This window comes from Pleurodeles waltl, chromosome 3_1 (genome assembly GCF_031143425.1).
Source record: "Pleurodeles waltl isolate 20211129_DDA chromosome 3_1, aPleWal1.hap1.20221129, whole genome shotgun sequence".
Taxonomy (NCBI): Eukaryota; Metazoa; Chordata; class Amphibia; order Caudata; family Salamandridae; genus Pleurodeles; species Pleurodeles waltl.
The window spans coordinates 695,761,944-695,780,984 of NC_090440.1; the positions used below are offsets into that span (position 1 = coordinate 695,761,944).

General features: G+C 41.6%; 1 long non-coding RNA gene across 1 annotated transcript in view; it reads left to right on the plus strand.

Annotated features, from left to right (window-relative positions):
- Positions 1 to 19,041, plus strand: part of LOC138283250 (uncharacterized) — a 233,505-nt gene that overhangs the window by 173,432 nt on the left and 41,032 nt on the right. The window contains exon 2 of the long non-coding RNA XR_011201151.1: positions 11,638 to 11,744. This is a non-coding gene — a long non-coding RNA (uncharacterized lncRNA). The remainder of the gene's footprint in view (positions 1 to 11,637; positions 11,745 to 19,041) is intronic.

The window sequence follows — 19,041 nt, forward strand, 5'->3', positions numbered from 1 at the left end:
TTTGATGTAAAGCCATTCAGTAGTTTGGGGATATTAAGGCTCAAAAAAGTTGCATATTTCATGTCACAAAGGAACCGTGGGTCCGACAGACCTAGAGATAAGATCTAATTGACTGCCATCACATCAACAAGAGTGTGGAAGCAGGCATCCTAGGACTCAATCTCCCGCCCTGGAACAAAAACCTTAGAAAAAGGATATAAGGTTGCATGGTAGGGATTCCCTGCTCCCTAATTTGGATGATGATACACAGGCACATAGTGATCCAATTATGAATTTTGAGGTTTTGAGTCTGGAAACAGATTTAGCATGCCCTAGTCCATTTAAACCTAATTCTACTTTTTTACCAGCTATACAGAATGATTCTATAGAGGTTTTTGAGAGGGATGTGATTAACCAGCTTAAGAAAATAAGGTTTGGCACAGGGAGTAGTAAATTTGACAATCTCTCACCCTTACAACGACTGGCATTGGACAAACTAGCCAAGGATTCCAATATTGTAATCCATGAATCAGACAAAGGTGGCAATGTTGTTGTTTTAGATAAGAACCAAGATTTGCAAGAGGGTAAAAGACAGTTGAGAGTGTCAGAATGCTATGCTATAGTTGAGAAGTCAGACTTGAAATCATCCACTGTGAAGTATCATGAGATGATAACGGAATGGAGCGAGAGGGGTCTAATTGAGTGGGAAGTAAATCAATTTCTCAAATGTGACCACCGCAGGACACCAATTTTGTATCTCTTACCAAAGCTTCATAAGGATAGTTGGAACCCCCCAGGCAGACCAATTGTGTCAGCAATGGATTCGCTACTTGAAAATACTTCAAGATACATTGATTATTTTTTAAGATCATTTGTGGAAAGTTTGCCTTCTTATGTGAAGGATACTACACAGTTTCTAAAATTAATGGATGGTTTGAGAAGATGATTTCTTGCTCTTAACAATGGATGTCACAAGTTTATACACTTGCATCCAACACGACTTAGGTCTTAGGGCAGTCAGACATTTCATGAGAGCCAGATTCATCTTATATCTTGGCCATACAGAAATGATTTGTGATATGATATGGTATTGTATCACTAATAACTTTTTCCTTTTTGATAATCAAATTTATAAACAGGTACAAGAGACAGCTATGGGCACATGCTTTCCTCCCTGCTACGCAATTTTGTTTTTATGGGCTGGTGGGAGGAGCAGATATCCCTTAATATTACTGATTGAGGATAAGGTTGTGTTGTGGTGTTGGTATATTGACGACATCTTTGTAATATGGAAAGGTGATGAAAATTCAGCAATGAAATTTGTAGCGGCCTTAAAAAATGCAAATGAGTATAATTTACAATTGAGTGAACAACACAGTAAGACATCAATTCAGTTTTTAGATGTGGAAGTTAGTATTGAAAATGACTGTGTAAAAACAAAATTGTATAGAAAAGCAGCAGCTGGCAATAGTCTGTTAAATGCTAAGAGTGCCCATCCTCCTAATTTGATCAGGAGCATTCCATATGGCTAACTACTGCGTGCCAAACGAATTCGTAGTACCAATGAGATTTACCAACAGGAATGCACGGTAATGTGCAAACGTTTTGCAGAAAGAGGTTACAGTGAGCAAATTATCAATACAGCTAGAAAGAAGATAGAGTGTCGGCCTAGATCAGACCTACTCTATTCATCATATAAAACTAATGTTAATGATCAAAAAACGAGATTTATTACGACTTTTTCAAGTCAAGCATTCAGGTTGGGAGAGATTCTGAATAAAAGCTGGCATATCCTGCAGACAGATTCCCATTTGATTAATTTTGTTTGTGATTTGCATCTATCACCTTTCGGAGAGGGAGATCCATACGTGACATCTTGAGCCACAATATGGTGGTCAGTTCGAATAAGAAGATACAGGACAGTTCAAGTGTTTCGGGGTTCCGTTGTTCTATTGTTGTCAGCAGTGTAAGGCCTGCAGGTACAGTGCTAATTGCCTGGATGTTATTAGGGGCAATGGACAGAACAGGTACAGGATTCTGGGTCATTATAATTGTAATACTGAATTCTGTGTATATTGTTTGAAGTGCCCATGAAATAAAATATATGTGGGGAGCACTATACATAAAGCAAAGAAGAGGATCCTGGAACACATAAGAGCTATTCGTAACAACGACGCAACTACCCCGTGGCAAGACATTTTCAGGAAGAGCATCAGGGCAATGAAAAACTGCTCAGTTATCTGGTCTATGATCAAATTAGATCTGATATGCAGGGTGGTGATAGACAAAAAACATTACACATTTTGGAATCTAAATACATCATTAAATTCATGACTCTTTCCCATGGAGGATTAAATTCCAGTGAGGAAATGAGCAGTCATCTTGGATAGTAATTCTGGATATTAGTTTAGGTATTTGCTTTGGTGGTGTTAGTATGATTATATGTTCTATTATTATGTAAATATATGTTATTTCAAAAGTTTTTTTTTGTATTGAGTGAGGGGTGTCATTGGGCACATTTAAACATAGACTCTACAGCAGTGGAATGTAGGTGTGAGGAGTATACCTAATTGAGTGTAAACAACAAGGCGCTTTTTGTGAATTTGATATGTGCAGGGCATCCCTCAAGTATTATGTGTATATCTGATGAACATATGAAGAATGTCATTTAAGTGGATTGATAATGGAATTATGATTTTAGGATGCAGATGTTTTTTGAGTTTGTAGGAATTCTTTATAAAGAGTTCTCTAACAATCTTTTAGAAATAAGCACAAAAAGCTAAAACATTTTTGACTTTTGATTCTGTGGTTTAAGTTAAATGGATATTATACACCATTCTAATATGGCCACTGCCTTTTTGAGTAGTTTGTTTGGGTCTATTCAAGTAGTCTGTCTTTTGTTTTGATGTATTTAGGTATTTGAGGGGTTAATGTGCTCATTTCCCCCATCCGTGAACAAGGCTACGGCTGAAACGCGTTGGGAGGAACTTTCTGTGTGATATAAAACCTTTTTTACAACTGGCTGGAAGTGTCCTGACCTTTTCTTTGACTACAAGGAAATGCTTGGTGTGTGTATATATATATATATATATATATATATATATATATATATATATATAACCACAAATTCATGATAGATCCACAAATCAAAGCTATATATATATATTTTTTTTAAAAGCAGGCTCCTGCACTTCCAAAGTACACATTTCCAGGGTTGGCCTTGGGCCTGGGGGGAGGAAGAATGAATTTAAGAGGGGAGGGGGCATCAGGCCACCCTCTCTGAGCCTCCCTAAGGCTTGAGGACCCCATCCCCTCAGGCTACTTCTAAAGTAAAGGCTGGGACATGCAGCCCCCCTCCCAGAGCCTCCAAAGGCCCCGGAGACCCCATCCTCTGTGGTCGAAATTACGCCCGGATGGAGCAGAGAAAAAAATCTGCTCTTGCCAGGCAAGAGCAAAGCCAGCTCCTGCTGCACCCAGGACGGAATGGGTGTTGGGGCTCCCACCATGGGCCTCAACAAAAGTTGACTTGTGGACACCCACCTTATGGCCTGGGGAATGAGGTCCTTGGGGCCGGAGTTGGCTTGAGGAGAAGGGGTGAATGCCCCCTGCCCTTTAAGTTAATTTCTGCCCCTGGGATGAGGTCCCCAGGGCCAGTGTTGGCTGAGGGAGGGGGTCTGCATGCCCGCCTTACCAATATGTTTTTCAAATAAAGAAAATCATTTGATGGCTGCTGGTGGCACATAGGAATTGTGCTGGCAGGGGTGCCAGTGGAGGCCACAGAGATCCTTGGGCTCCTCCCATACCCTGCAACAAAAATAAGGATTACTGTGTCCTAAGTGAGCACCAGGCCACCAAAAATATAAATAACAAAAAATAAAAAATCACTGCCAGGAGCCACTCACTTATTATTCATTGTTCTTTCCGAAGAATGTCCCATAATACCCAGAAGGGCTTTTTAAACATATTTGTTTGACCCTGATTATGTCATTAGAAGAGCATCAACAAGCATTTTTTTTAAATGGTGGGTGCAGCTGTCCCCTGAGCAAAATTACATGCTCATTTGAATGGGCCATTGAATGCCTGACCCCAGGACAGCTTACCATTTTCCTTTTAAGCACTGCTGGTTGGAGCTCTGTGCTCCTCAACTGGAGTGCAGAGTCACCATGACTTCAGTTCCATGGCTCCTCTGTTGTGTCATAGGTGAGGAGGAGCATTTGTTGAGCAACGCACCAGTAGGGTAGGGGGCATTACCCTTCACAGTACCACAGCACACATCGAAGATGTTCCCCTGATAACTGGGGGCATGGCTAGGACGTCATCCAAGATGGCCACCTAGATGCAATGCTCTGTGCCTCACTGGAATTTAGGGAGGTTTCTGACGCGTTTCCTCATCATGAAGGATCACCTTGATGAATGACTATTATGAAGGAAGGTGCCTGGAATGGATTATTCTAAAGCCTTTTTAAGGTACTTTTCAACTTAAATAATGCATATTTGCTGACTAGATTAATACGGCCGCTAGTTTATTTGTTATTACTGTGCTGTTTTTTCTCTCATCACCTCATGGAACACCATTTTACTCATTTAAGTCAGTTATTTTGATATCCCTTCTATATTTTCTATATTGCCATGGATATTTGTAAGGCTGGATATTTATTTTTAGATTCTTCTTAAGTTTACACTGTGAATTCTTTTGAGAATCGTTACTTTCAGTAAACTTCAGTCATTTTCTCTCAGAACTGAATCTGGGGTCTTGTTGGCTTGTTTCACACATCACCTTCTTCAGATTTATTTCTTAAAATTTGGCATATATGAAAAAGTAAGAAACTTTTACAGTCTACTAAAGCTTCTACGAATATCATCTTGGATTCGGATCAGCCTTTCATGATTCCTTTGATGGAAGCTTCAATTTCTCCTTTTGACATGGCTCAAACTAGTTCCCCTCATCCAACGACTTCTACGCCTCCACCCTCTAAATCACCATTATTCTCTTCGACAAATAAAAGACATAAACAGGACCCTCCTTCTCCCCCGACATCTACACCTCCTGTTTCTCTGGATACTGTAGAAGAGGAGATTAGAGCCTTGAGGCCATTTATTAAAGAAACTAACACTCGTATTAAACATTTTGATGATAAATGGTCCTCTATGGAATCTAGAATGAGTTTGGTTGAACAGAGTGTCAGTACCATATAGGAATTCTCTTCTAAAATTGCATCTCTGGAGAAGGACGTTCCAATGCTGAAGAAACAAGCGGAAGGCCTTGAAAACAGGAATAGGCGTAACAATCTGGGTTTATATGGTCTTCCAGAGGGCATTGAGGGTGGAGATCCAGTTGTTTCCTTTCTACCAAGACTGTTGGATTTACCTTCAACTTTTATCTTGAATATTCAACAAGTCCATAGACTGGGACCCTGACTTACTTCTTTGTCTGCCCCAACAAGACCCCGGGCTGTAATTATTTTATTTCTGAAGTTCACAGATCTTTTACAAGTTCTAAATGCAGCCAAAACTAAAAAAACAACTTATATGGTCTGGTGCCAAACTATTCTTGACCCAGGATGTATCTACAGTTACTGCTAAACGAAGAAAGGATTTCCTTGATCTTCGCCCTGCATTACGTTCTCTTGATGCAGATATGGTTTGTTTCATCCATGCACTTTCAAAGTTACATTCCAGAATAACACTTCCTCGTTTGAAGATCCTGCAGACCTCAGATAATTTATCCATTCTCACTCAACGGATTTGATGGACATTGCCGGCTCTTCCTCTTCAGAATGAATTAAATATTATTTTCACATGTTTTTATTTTTGATCCATATGATATAGATTAGTATTTATTAATGTTAATTGCTGGTTCAACTATATCTCTTTATTCTCTTGACAGAACGTCATGCTCTTTCATGTCTCTGTTTCCCATTTGCTCCCATGTGAGGTTCCGGTGTGGCCCATTCCTTTGTGTTGGTTGTGCTGTCTCCTGGGTGCTGCCACTCCCTGTTTCTTTCTTGTCTTCTATTAAGGTACATTGATCAGTCGTCGTTTGACATGGACTGTCATCTCTTACTATACTTGATTCCTTGTCCCTTTCATCTTCCCTTTTCTTTTTTCTTATTTCCTGTATTCTTCTCTTCTTTTTCCCATGCCTGGCAGTCTTTTTGTTTTCATTTACAATTTTTGCACTATTGATGATCGTATAGTTCTATATATATTTCTTGTTGGTTACATTCTGGGTAATATCTTGGCATGTGAAAGTATTTGTTAATCCTGTGAAAAGATAGAGAATATTATCTCACCTTGCTTCTTATAATCCAGATTTAATAGTTCTGCAAGAGACTCATTTTACAGAAAATTAGCCATTTAAACGTAAACGAAATTGGGTGGGATCAGTTTTTGTTTCTCCAACTTCTACTAAGAAAAATGGAGTAGTTATTCTATGTCACAAAAAGTTAAATTGTATTGTATCTCAAGAAGTTGATTCTGAAGGTAGATGGTTGATTGTAAAACTACTTATAAATGATATCCCGTTAACTTTTCCTCATGTAAATGGTCCAACTCAACCAGACCTTTTATTTTGGCCTAGTATTACTAAGAAATGTCTTCAATATAAAGATGAGTTATTTACTTTAGGAGGCAACTGCAATCAGATTATGGATCCTTTTATTGACCCACAATCTCAAATTCATTGTCGGCCACACAAATCTCACAAGCAATTTCACTCCACTATTTTCCGAAACTCTTTAGGTGATGCGTGGAGATTATGTAATCCCACTGCTAAAGGAAATTCTTTTTATTCCCCCCCACATGGTTCACTTTCTCGCTTAGATTATGTTTTTCTTAGTAAAGCGTTAATACAGAACCTTGTCTCTTCCTCTATTGAGCCTATAGTTATATCTGACCATGCCCCAGTTATTGCCGATTTGGATCGATCGCATCCCAAAACATCCAGATGTAGATTTAATAATGCTCTTTTGTTAGATTCAAACTTCTCCACCTCCTTTGCCTCTTTTATTAATGAATTCTTCTTATTCAATTGTACTGCAGATGCATCTCCCCAATTGTTATGGGACTCCTTTAAAGCTTCAGCTTGTGGATTTATTATAGATTTTGTTTCTAAAAAAAAGAAATATTTTGCTTATCAGCAAAAGCTCCTATTACCTAATATCAATCGTTTAGGACATACATTTTATTTCTTGGCATCAGGCTCTTCTTTACATGGACTGGTTCAAGCCAAATTAACTTTGAATAAAAAATCATCTGATCAGGCCTCATCTATATTATTACGTAGTAGTGCCCGATATTATGGTGGCCGTAACAAATCAGGGAAACTTTTAGCCAATTATTTAAAAATCCGAAAAGAACACTCTTTTATGGAATCCATTCGTTCATCAGATGGGAATCTTTTATTTTAAGATGTGGATATTTTGGATTAATTCATCAAATTTTACAAAAATGTATATACTCCGGAACATCCAATTCACTCTACTTTTTTTGATGCATATCTTAAAACTATTGCATCTCCTATTCATAATTTATTCAATTTTGATCCTCTTGAATCTGACTTATCGATTGTAGAGTTACCTAAAGCACTTAACACACAGAAAAAAGGGAAATCGCCTGTCCCGGATGTTTTACCATAGAATTTTATTTACATTTCTCAAATATTTTGCTTCGTAGACTTCTACAGCTATTGTCTACGAATCCTAACGCTTCTCTCATATACAAATGTTTTCGAGCGCCAGATCCCTCTCGACTTAAAACTAAGGTAGAACTTACTTGGGAATTGGGTATGGGATGCAATTGGTCCTTTTCTCTCTGGAATAAAATATGGTCCAGAATATTTTAAAATTTCAAGGTTGGTCTCTACCACTCAATTTATGATTTTTCTTTATCATAGATTATGTCGTACACCAACATCCCTGGCCAAATTTGGTAATACGTCTAGCCCTTCTTGTTGGTCATTTCGCTGCTCGCAGGGGGATTTACTCCATGTTTTCTTTTTATGCCCTGCTACTGCCATTTTCTGCCAGAAAGTTTGGTCCCAACTTACAACAATTTTTAAAATTAATTGCCCTATGTCGGTTATCTCAATCTTTTTAGGTAGCCTGTCAGATAATATTGAATTACATGCTCATGAAAAAGGATTATTTGATCTTATGTTGGCGTTAGCTTTTCAGCAAGTTACAATCAACTGGAAATACTCCTCTAGCATATCTTTTACAGGTTGGTGGAATAATGTATGCCATTATTATCGCTTAGATATTACTTTTGCTTCTGCATGCAGGCCTCTGGTTAATAGAGATTTATATTGGTCTACATTCATGAAATTACTAAACATCAAAGTTAAACAATCTGCCCCATTCATAAGATCTGAAAACTTTAAGCCACCATTATTTGTATTTTCTCTGTTTCTTTTCTCAGAAACATGGCTCTGTTTTTTCTTTTTTACCCATTATACTTATGCACTCTTCTATATAACTAACCAATCTCCAAATATAGATTTTTTTTATCCACCTCCCCCTTCATGCCCCTTTTTCGTTCATTTACAACATAAAATAGTAGACAGATTTTCTTTCAATAATGATTAATAACCTTGTATTTTTATTTCTTACACTTACTATGTTGACTAGTGTTTGCATTTTATCTATTCTATATTAAAGCTGCTTAAACATGAGAAGATGTTCTTCTGTGCTTTCCCTTTAAAAGACCCAGCATTCGCAAAGCACTCAAAAGTCACAAATCCAACAGTGGCACATACAGGGCCCTTTAACTCACCTCTTACAAAACACTGTTTCACCCAGCCTCTATAACTTGCAATCCCTTATTGGTTGGTTTCAATGAGAGACCCAAGGGGCGGGACATTTCCTCAGGGTGTGAAAGGAGGCTTGTGAGACAGTCAGGTGGGAGAAAGCCCAGTGAGTGTGAGAGAGAAAGAGGCGGATATTGGGGAGGGGAAGACCGAGGAAGAGAGAAAGGTAGAGAGAGAGATAGAGATTGTGGGAGAAGGAAAACTGAGGTGACAGAAAGAGGATGCTAAGTTGCCATTATGTGTGACAACATCGACCAGGCCTGACTTTCACCAAGCACTTCTTTGCATTCTGGGACTTGCAGTCTCACAATTACAAAAAGAAACTTGCAACTACAAGTCAGTCATTACAAAATGATGGGGAATTACACACACAGGATTGGATGAGGTGTAACACATGACATGGAATCCTTGGCAGCGCTACTAGAGTAAGAAAGCGTTGGCAGGCTGTCTCATTTATGGCTTCCCTTTCTAAATTTATACTTTGACTTGATTAATCAAACAGTGGCTGCATTTGCTCTTTGCCTGGATTTTCACATCAATGTAAGGCACTATGCCACCACAAGTTTCCACCAGACAGCCTGTGTACGTCGATGTGAAACTCAAGTGTCTGTTACGTCGTGCCATGGTCCACTTTCAACAAGCATAATAAATACAGACTAAACATATTTAATACCTTGTGACCTCTCGGCACACAAAGACCTCTGCTGTATGTACATTAATCTCCTCAGCAGTGTCTCAGGGATCGTGACCTCTGAAGCCGACCACGTAAGATCCCCAACTGTGTTGCCACAGAAATTGGACCCTGTGACTGCCACGATACGCACATACCACTGGAGGAAGTGTATTTACCCTTTCAGCCACCTTAAAGCTACTTGACTTTGTGACCGCTTATACGGGGATCCAGAGGTAGGCGCATTAATACCATCAGTTATCTAGTTTCCCATATTTGAACTTTATGACCTTTGATGACAGTGCCTTAATCCCCCCCCCCCCCCCAGCTTCGCTGCACAGACATCCTTTTACTGTGCTTCAAGTCTTCATATAATAAAAGGGAAGGATGTTCGCTTTGCCTCGAACAGATGCTGCTTCCAAACCAGTCTAAAAGGACACTTGTAGAGAAAAGATTTGAAGATCACTTGCTGAGCAGGAAAAGCTAGTGAAGTTTGATCAGGTTGACTTTGTATGGTCTTATTTCTCCACCCAGGCTTGGTAGACACAGTTCCTTATAACAAATATACAAGGAACGAACACTTGCTTTTGTATGTTTCTGTGTCTTCGTGTGTGGCATCGTAGAGTAGGGGTGGGTGCCAGAGTAAACTCTGCCACGCAGCGGTGGGCAGAGTTTTTGCCAAACTATGCATTCTAAGCGGAGTGGCAAAACTCCACAAACTCCGCCCGTGGAGCTGAGTTTACTGTCCACCCTTAATTAATGCCTACAACAAATACAAGGTACAGTTCATTACAATCATTAGTCATTTTTTGACAATATATGTGTTTTATACATGTTGATATTCTGACGCCTTGATAAAGCGAATAGGCCCTCTTATTATATTTTGTTGTTCTGACCCTTTGACAAAGTCAGTAGCTCTGCCTTCCTTAAAATTACACCCCTTACAGTATATTCAGCCATGCACGCAAGCAGGTGTTTAGGCACCAGTCCCTGCGCCCAAACCCTGATGTGCATGCCTTGTGCACAGTGCAGAGGTGGGGGGAGTGGGCACCAGCAGACATTGTGGGCCACGACCAACCCCATGCTGCAAATAGCCTTGGGCCCTGTGCGGCATGAGGTTGGCTGTTCGTGTGGGCTGGATGCAGGGCTAGGCCACAGGGCAGGCACTGTAGCTTATGCAACACAGAGCATGGCCTTTGGTGAAAGGCTGTATGTGGCATGGGGTTGACAATACATGTGGTAATAAAATATTACTTTACTTTAAAAAAAAAAAAAAAAATAGAAATGTACTGATGAAACCAAAGGATAAAGTGAGAATGTAGTTAGGTTTGGTAATGCATTGTAAAAAAACTTTGGAAATTCACTGAAAAAAAATAAAGGTTAAAGAGACATTATAACTATAACTTGTTGTTGCAAGCCACTCACCTGAATTGCAGGTGGTTCCTCTGGAGTGAGGACAAGTTCCCAACTCCCTTTGAGGTATGGTGTGGGTAGCAGTGCCAGAGTTACTAACTGCTCTAACATGATTGACTCAGCTTCTGCTCTGCTCAGCTTATGCTACTGCTTGTGCTTTATCACCTTACAGCGTATTGAATCTGTTAGAGAGGAAACATACGCATGTTACCACTAATAGACATCAAACTACATAGGCCATCTTTACAACATTTGTTGGCACAGCTTAACATACTTTTCACATCACAGTAAGCATTGATGAGCACTTTCTGTCTAAATAGATTGCTGCCGCAAAACTTTCATCATGTTATAAACTATTGTCTATCAATGTCTCCCTTAACACACTGGTTGGAGAAGCAACAGGACTGGGCAATTATTAAATGTTGCCAATATGCATTAGTATTGCATGCAAAGATCCCAGTCTTTTCTAATGAATATCGCCCTCAAATATAAATTATAAAGGCAGGAATGTTCTCACAAAAGTCAAATGTTTAGCAATCCAGAACAAGCAATTAAATACTTTCATTCATATCATTATTGTAAGAAGAGCTTAATGTCCATTCCTCTTGGCTTTATGCCTACATTTCTGTCCCAGAACACTTGAAGAGCCATAACTAAGTCTTTGAAAGCATTCATGAAATTACCTTGGTTACCAGAATGTGTAAAGGACTCCATAGTCCAATACCTGAACTTGTTCAGCCCTTTCTCACTGTTTTATTTTTTCTTACAGGATGCAACCTAAGTGCAGGAACCAGGAAATCCTATTTGGGAGTGAAGGCCAGGGCGGGAGAACGAATCCTGGAAACAGGTCCAGCCGGGAGTAACCGGTGGAAACAGGTGAGTGGTTGCTTTAGAAAATTAGGCTAAGCACTGACTGCTCCTGCAGGAGAGCCTTTTTTTTAACCCGCTGTTAGTAGCAGGTGTGCACTGGCACGTGTATAGATGGTTGACTTGTGTATGGAGCACACAAGTGAGTAAGCACTTGTTGCTCGTGCAGCAGTTAGCAGTTTGCACGTGTCACACTAATTAGGAAAAGAACAAATACACATGTTTGGTGCACAGTAAACGGAGTAAAATATTGTTTGACTATGTTTGGATAATGGATCTGTACAGATTCTGCTAACATATGAAGTCCTACCACTACCACCTGGGATTAAGTATAATCAATTAACATTACTGCATTACTCCACTATCACAGGAAGGGAGGCCATCTATTGCTCATCAATGGGTGAATAAGAAATGGTGCTACGCATGGCTGGTGGTGAAAGTCCCAACAGCTGTGCCCTCGCCATACACTGCTTATTACATCACTCATGGCATGTTCTATGACATTATTGATAACTTCACTGCAGCACCTGTAATTACCTCATTCATGGCAACACTGTGCATGGCAGAGGAGTGAGATATAGTTACTTTAGAGCAAATGTTAAAGTTACTTGAAATAACCATAACTGGTGAATTTTAATTTTTTTTGTTTAACGAGGCATGTTTTAACTAACATTTACACCTAACTAAAACATTTTTTAACTGTCCACTGGCTAAATAGTAGCGACTTTGCACTGTTTGGCCAGCTGCTTTGCAAATGGCAAAGAAACTTCACCATTTACCCAGCCAATGGCTAAATAGCAAACATTATGAACTATTTGTCCAGCTACCATGCAAATAACCAAGAAACGTCACCCTTTACCTACCTGCTGGCTAAATAGTAGAATTAGTCACACATTTTTTCTGGCTACCTTGCAAAAAGCAAAGAAACCTCACTATTTACCTGGCTGCTAGATAACTAGTTACCATTATATACTAATTGGAAGCCAGCTGTACAAATAACAAAGAAACTTCACTATTAACCCTGTCGTTGAATAAATAGCAGACATCATGCAGGATTTGGCTAGTGGCTATTCAAGTAGTAAAGAAACATCAGACTCCCTACTGACACCTCATAAGGGCATCCTAAGAACTGCAGTGCCTCTCATCCAGGATCAGAGGAAATATGATCACATCACCCCCATTCTAATGGGTATTCATTTGCTCCTCTTGTCAGCCTGCATCATCTTCAAAATCAGGTGCATCATTTACAAAGCCATCATAATGAGTATCCTGGCTTATCTTGAATGTAGTGGCTCTCAGCACACCAGGCCACCATCAGACTGGAGACTAAAAAGTATAAAAAAGAAAAAAACAAGGCAGTAAGCTTTTTCCATCTATGCACACAACATCTGGAACAACATTCTGTATCCACAAGGACTACCCCAATGCTGCTACAATCAGTGAGGGTCCTAGGATATTTGGGGCCCCTGGCAGAAAAGGAATGTACATAGATGTCAGTTAGGGGCAGCCATGGGTCGCAGATGCAACCCCTGGCTTGTCTCTTGCAACCCCTAGCATTGCCTTTGTGACCCCTGGCCTCAGAGGTGGCAAAATCAATGCCAGAAACACACAGAAGCTCGTCCTTAGAGATGCTGGGCAGGCATATTCCTTGTTTTCTGTAATTTTGTATTACACTAGTAGTGAATAATAAAAAACAAACTAATATTCACTATTAGTGCAATAAAAATGGAGAACAATCAGCTGGAATATGACCCTCCCTGGCAGCTGCAGTAAGTTCATGGGGCCGCTTTTGCATCAAAAAATGACGTAAAGGCAGCACTAACTTTTCATAAATCAGGCCCAAAATGTTTTAAAATATAACTTGTGTGCATGCTTGCGGGTTAAAGTGTGTGTATGTGACAGAGATTATGTGTGAATGTGTGTATACGTCAAAGTAAATGTCCAGTGACATGTAATGCAGCTTTTGCTACCACTGGTATTTTGGTGAATTGATGCCCATGGGATTGTGCGGGCCCCTTTAATTTTCATACAGCGTGACATATTTAGGGCTGTTAGCATCTCAATAGATGCCCCTGCTCCTGAAGCTGCTTTGTACCGATCCCTCCTGTCCTGCAGTCCCTTCCTCTCAGCCACCTACAAGCACCTCTTATAGCTCATAAAAGGCTGAAGGTGTGAGAGTTGCTTATGGGTTAATACTGAGGGGAGGTAAACTCTTGGGCAACAGGCATATTACGATGCCGGTCTGTGGACAGGAAGCCTAATTGCAGGACAAACCTGCAGAATGTGTCTCCTTCAAACTGGGACTGTAGGATGGGGCCCCTTTCCTGTGAGTGTGCCTCACCACAGAAGCCCCCTCCATGGGCCCAATTGCAACAAGAAACATTTCATTCAGATGGAAAGGCAGGGGGCACTAGAGGGCAGGTGTGTCTTTGTAGACTGCTGTGGTGTCCAGGTGCCTGGCCCCAAGATGTCCACACTGCCCGTACCCATCACCGGCCCTGGCTACAGTTTAGTGAAGAGTTGAAGACATACCTCTTAAAATCTCCTATCCTATTGACTGCATGCTTTCCCATGACCATGTACAATGCTCTGCTTTTCAGCTAGGTTTCTATTGTACAAATGCTGGAAATATTAATACATACTTCATTATTTATCTAGCCACTGTCTAAATAGCAGAAGTAATGTACTATTTGGTCAACAGCCGTGCAACTGACAAAGAAACCACTATTAACCCAGCTGCCCAGTAAATAACAGACATTATATACTATTTGGATGGCTGCAATACAAATAAAATACAAACATCACTGTATTTCTATCTGTTGATTAGTGGCCATTACGTATGATTTGGTCAGAGGCTGTTCAAATAGCAAAATACAACTCATTATTTACCTGGCTGCTAAATAAAAAGCAGACCGCATACACAGTTTGGCCAATGGCCATAGCTATAGTAAATAAACTTGACTATTTATCCAAGTGCTCTCTAAACAGACAAAGTTATGTAGTATTATGCTTTACTCAGATTTCAACAAGCACCTACCACCGGATAGATCTACAGCCAAGGACTAAATACTATTGGCACTTATTTCCTTAAATACGCTAGTGCTAAAACTGGCTTAAAGACAATTTGCACCCGAACAACCATAACTCAGAGGTCTAAAAGGCCCTAATGGCTATTAAAGAGTATGTTTGAATGTTTCAAAGTTCCAAATAAGATTGTCAGGCATGGTACATGTTGGAACTGGCCCTTTTTGCAGGGTCATCCCCAAATTGTTTGCATCCTTCCTCCTATTTTTTTCTGACCTGTTGTTGTTGGCTTTAGGACTCTGGGAACTTTATCACTACTAACTAGTGCTAAAGCGCAAGTGCTTTCTGTCTAAAAGATATTGGTAATTGAGTTTCCCTGATTGGCACATTTGATTTACTGGTAAGTCCTTAGTAAAGTGCACCATGTGAGCCCAGGGCCTATAAATCAAATGCTACTAGTGGGCCTGCAGCACTGATTGTGCCACCCACATGAGTAGCCCTGTACACATGTCTCAGACCTGCCACTGCAGTGTGTGTGTGTGTGTGTGTGTGTGTGTGTGTGTGCGCAGTTTTGCACTGCTAATTCAACCTGGCAAGTATACCCACTTGCCAGGCCCAAACCTTCCCTTTTACTACATGGACGTCACCCCAAAGGTAGGCCCTAGAAGCCCCATGGGCAGGGTGGTGGGTATTTTAAAGGTAGGACATGTACTGATGTGTTTACATGTCCTGATAGTGAAATACTGCCATATTCGTTTTTTACTATTGAAAGGCCTATCTCTCCCATAAGTTAACATGTGGGCTGCATTTAAATATCTTTTAAGTGCAGTTAACCATTGGGAGCAGATCGAGATGTGGAGTATGGGGTCTCTGAACTCACACTTTAAAAATATATATTTTGGTAGAGTTGGTGTTCACATTGTCTGTTTGAAAATGCCACTTTTAGACAATGAGCATTTTCTTGCTTAACCATTCTATGCCTCTGCCTTCCTGTGGAATCCACGTCTGGGTCAGATCGACAGTTGAGCTGTTTGTGAATTCCCTCTAGACAGTAACACAAAGGGAGCTGAGGTGTGTCCTGTATATCTTGATGAGTCTTCTTGGGATAAAGTGGGGAGGGGGGGCTGACACTTGCACCTGAAAGGGCTGTGCCTGTCCTCCCACAATGCAGTCTCCAACCCCCTGGGTTGTGTCTGGGGCCAGGCCTGGGCAAGGCAGGACCTTGTGAACTACAAAGACTTTCTTTTGAAGGTTTCCTCCTTGAAAGGCAGAAATTAGTATAGGTAATGGACCCAAAACCTCAGACTTTTAGATTTCTTCTGGATCAAGAGGAACCTCTACCAAGGAGAAGAGCTTGATGCTTGAGGAGGACCTGCCACTCTGCCTATTGCTTTGCTGTGCTGGCCTACTGCTGCTGGTTCTACCTGAAGAGGTAAAGGACTGGACTTTGCTTTCTGAGATCCTGTTTGTTAAGTTTCTCCATGGGCTTGTACTGAGCTTTCCCCCTGTTCTTAAGTCTCAGGGACATCAAAGACATCATCTGCCAGTGCCAGTGCCAGGGCCCTTCTGCTGAGAGTCCTGACTTGATAAGTGGTGCCAAATCCAGTCCCTGGGCCCTTAGAAGTGGAATCTGGTAACCTGGGAGGGAAAATCTATGCACCGCTGTGTGCACGTCAGAAAAATCAACGCAGCGCCTGTCCCGCGGCTGAAAATTTTACGCAGTGCCTGCCTCAGGGCTGAAGAATCAACACTGCATCTGTTCCCAATGCAGACCCTTCCCACAGCACATAGGAATTTTACACGCATCGACCCTGGGCGTTAAAATCTTCCACATCACCACACAGACTTGAGGCTGCATGTCCTGAAATAGATGCATCCCTTGCCTGTGAGGAAAGAATTGACACATTGCTTGCTTTTCTGACGCACACTCGTCCATGCAGCTTTATTTTTGACGCACACCAGGTACTTTGTGCTAAAACAACACATCCATTGATTTCTATGGATTAAGACTCTTTTCACTTTAAAAATTCATATCTTTGCATGTGTATGTTGGATATCTGTTGTTTGGGTCCTGTTTGATTTAGATAAATATTGGCTATTTTTCTAAACTGGTGTGGAGTCCTTTTGTGGTGTTTTCACTGTGTTACTGTGTGTGTTGTTACATATTGCCTCTGAGATGAGCCTGACTGCTTGTGCCAAGCTACCAACAGGGTGAGAAGGGGTTATCTGAGCTGTGTGTCTCCCTTACCCTGACCATTGTGAGGGTTCCTACTTGGACAGGGTGTAAACTAACTGCCAACTGAAGGCCCCATTTGTAACAGTACAGAATACCACTCCATTAAGCCAAGAGCCAAGTGACAGCAACTTGGGAGGCCCATTATCGAGGTGTCTCTTACTCCACAAATGTTCCTGCCCCTTTAAGGTTTTCAGAAAAAGTGATTAATGATAAAGGTCATAGGCTCAGCAAGACTAAGTGAAGCTAGAGAACTAATATAGGATGGTGGGAGACAACGAGTGGCGCTGACCACTTTGAGACTGCCCCGAGAGGCCGGGGGACTTGGAGTTCCTGACTTCGAGTTTTACTTCCTAGCGGCTCAGTTACAGTGGCTGGCGCAGTGGCTCAGTGGAGTGGGACTGGAGGAGCTGACAGTAGACGGAGGAGTCCCCAGCAGTACTGGGCTAGTGACAGGATTACTCTTACCTTCCGTGCCTAGCATTCAGAAGGGAGTGTTGCTGAAGACGGCCCTTGCCAACTGGCGGAGAGCCCTGAGAAGAACACACACTCACACACAGTAGTGCCTTACGCACCAGCTATCCCACTAGTGGGAATGCCTTGTAGAGACCCCCTCTTTAGCTTTACACAGCGTCAATTACGCTGCTGGACAGCCGCAGACTTGAACACATTGGGTGCACTGTACAGCCAGGGATCACTGATACCACTTGATGACCTTGTGGAACAGAGGGGCCTGCCTCGTGGACAGTTCTTGACACACGAGGCGATGAGAGGAACTGTCCGAGCCCTTTGGAAAGGGGTAGAGGATGAACCTCCCACGAACAGGATATTACAGACCATGCTCTCCATTGGGGGGGGCTCACATCTGGTCTCTTGGTTGTACAGGTCGTTAGTAGCTTCAGTACAGAACCCGATGGGTGCTCTGTGGACTAAGTGGGAGACGGACCTGGGCAGATGCCTCTCGGATGGCGAGTGGGATAGAATTCTTGCGTATGCTCCTTTGGTATCCAAAAACACCCGACTTAAATATATACAATACAATTACACTCATAGGATCTACTTAACACCATGGTGACTGACGCTCATATACAAGGGGGCTGGAATGGGATGCCCGCGGTGCAGCTTATTAGACGTGGATTTGGGTACATGACATGGGAATGTCCACAACTGCAATAAATTTGGAGGGAGGTTATTCATAAAATTAACATTACATTACATAGACAACTAGTGCCCACAATGGAAGTATGCCTCCTAGGGCTCTTCAACTGACCACACCCCAAGAAAGTGGGTAATAGATTTGTGGATATGGCTCTGGTGTTCGCCAAGCGCCGAATATCCATGACATGGAAAAACGCAGTAGGGCCTAACCTTCAGATTTGGCTACAGGATGTCACAAGGTGGGAAAGAGCAGAGATGAGTGCCTTGAAGAGAGAGGAGAGCAGAGGGCTGAGGCGTAAGCCACTGGCTCCACTGTGGTCAGAGGTGATGGACAGCTGGGTGCCATGGGACTGGAATCCGACCGCGAGAGTGATACCGAAAGCTCAATGTTGAGTTTATAGGAGGGAATGCAAGGAGAGTAGATCTGTGCTGTCCCCAAGAGACCCAGAGATGGGAAATATGGGTAGGTGGATCTGCCCCCCCTGCACGGCCAGCCCATGCAGTGAGCACGGGACAGTCTTTGAACGTTGATGTTTAGATTTAGTGCTGCCGTACATTCTGAGTATGCACGTGTAGGGACCATGGGCAGATTGTTTTGTTTTATCTAGTTCTGTCATATTCTTGGCTTCATTCCTGGATATCTCGCTTGATGCGCACCACAGACCTCGACTGGGCTGGGAAATCTCTAGAATACACATAAATGCTCTTTGCAGGTACCAACCAATAGATTTCAGAGATACGAACATTCCTGCCCACTACTCCCCATTACCAACGAGGGCTACTGGGAAACATTGAACACCTTGCTACGATAACCACATCAACAATGAGGTGATAACTTTAACGATTAAAAGGTACTAACAAGCCACGGTGAAAGTATGAGTTGACTATGCA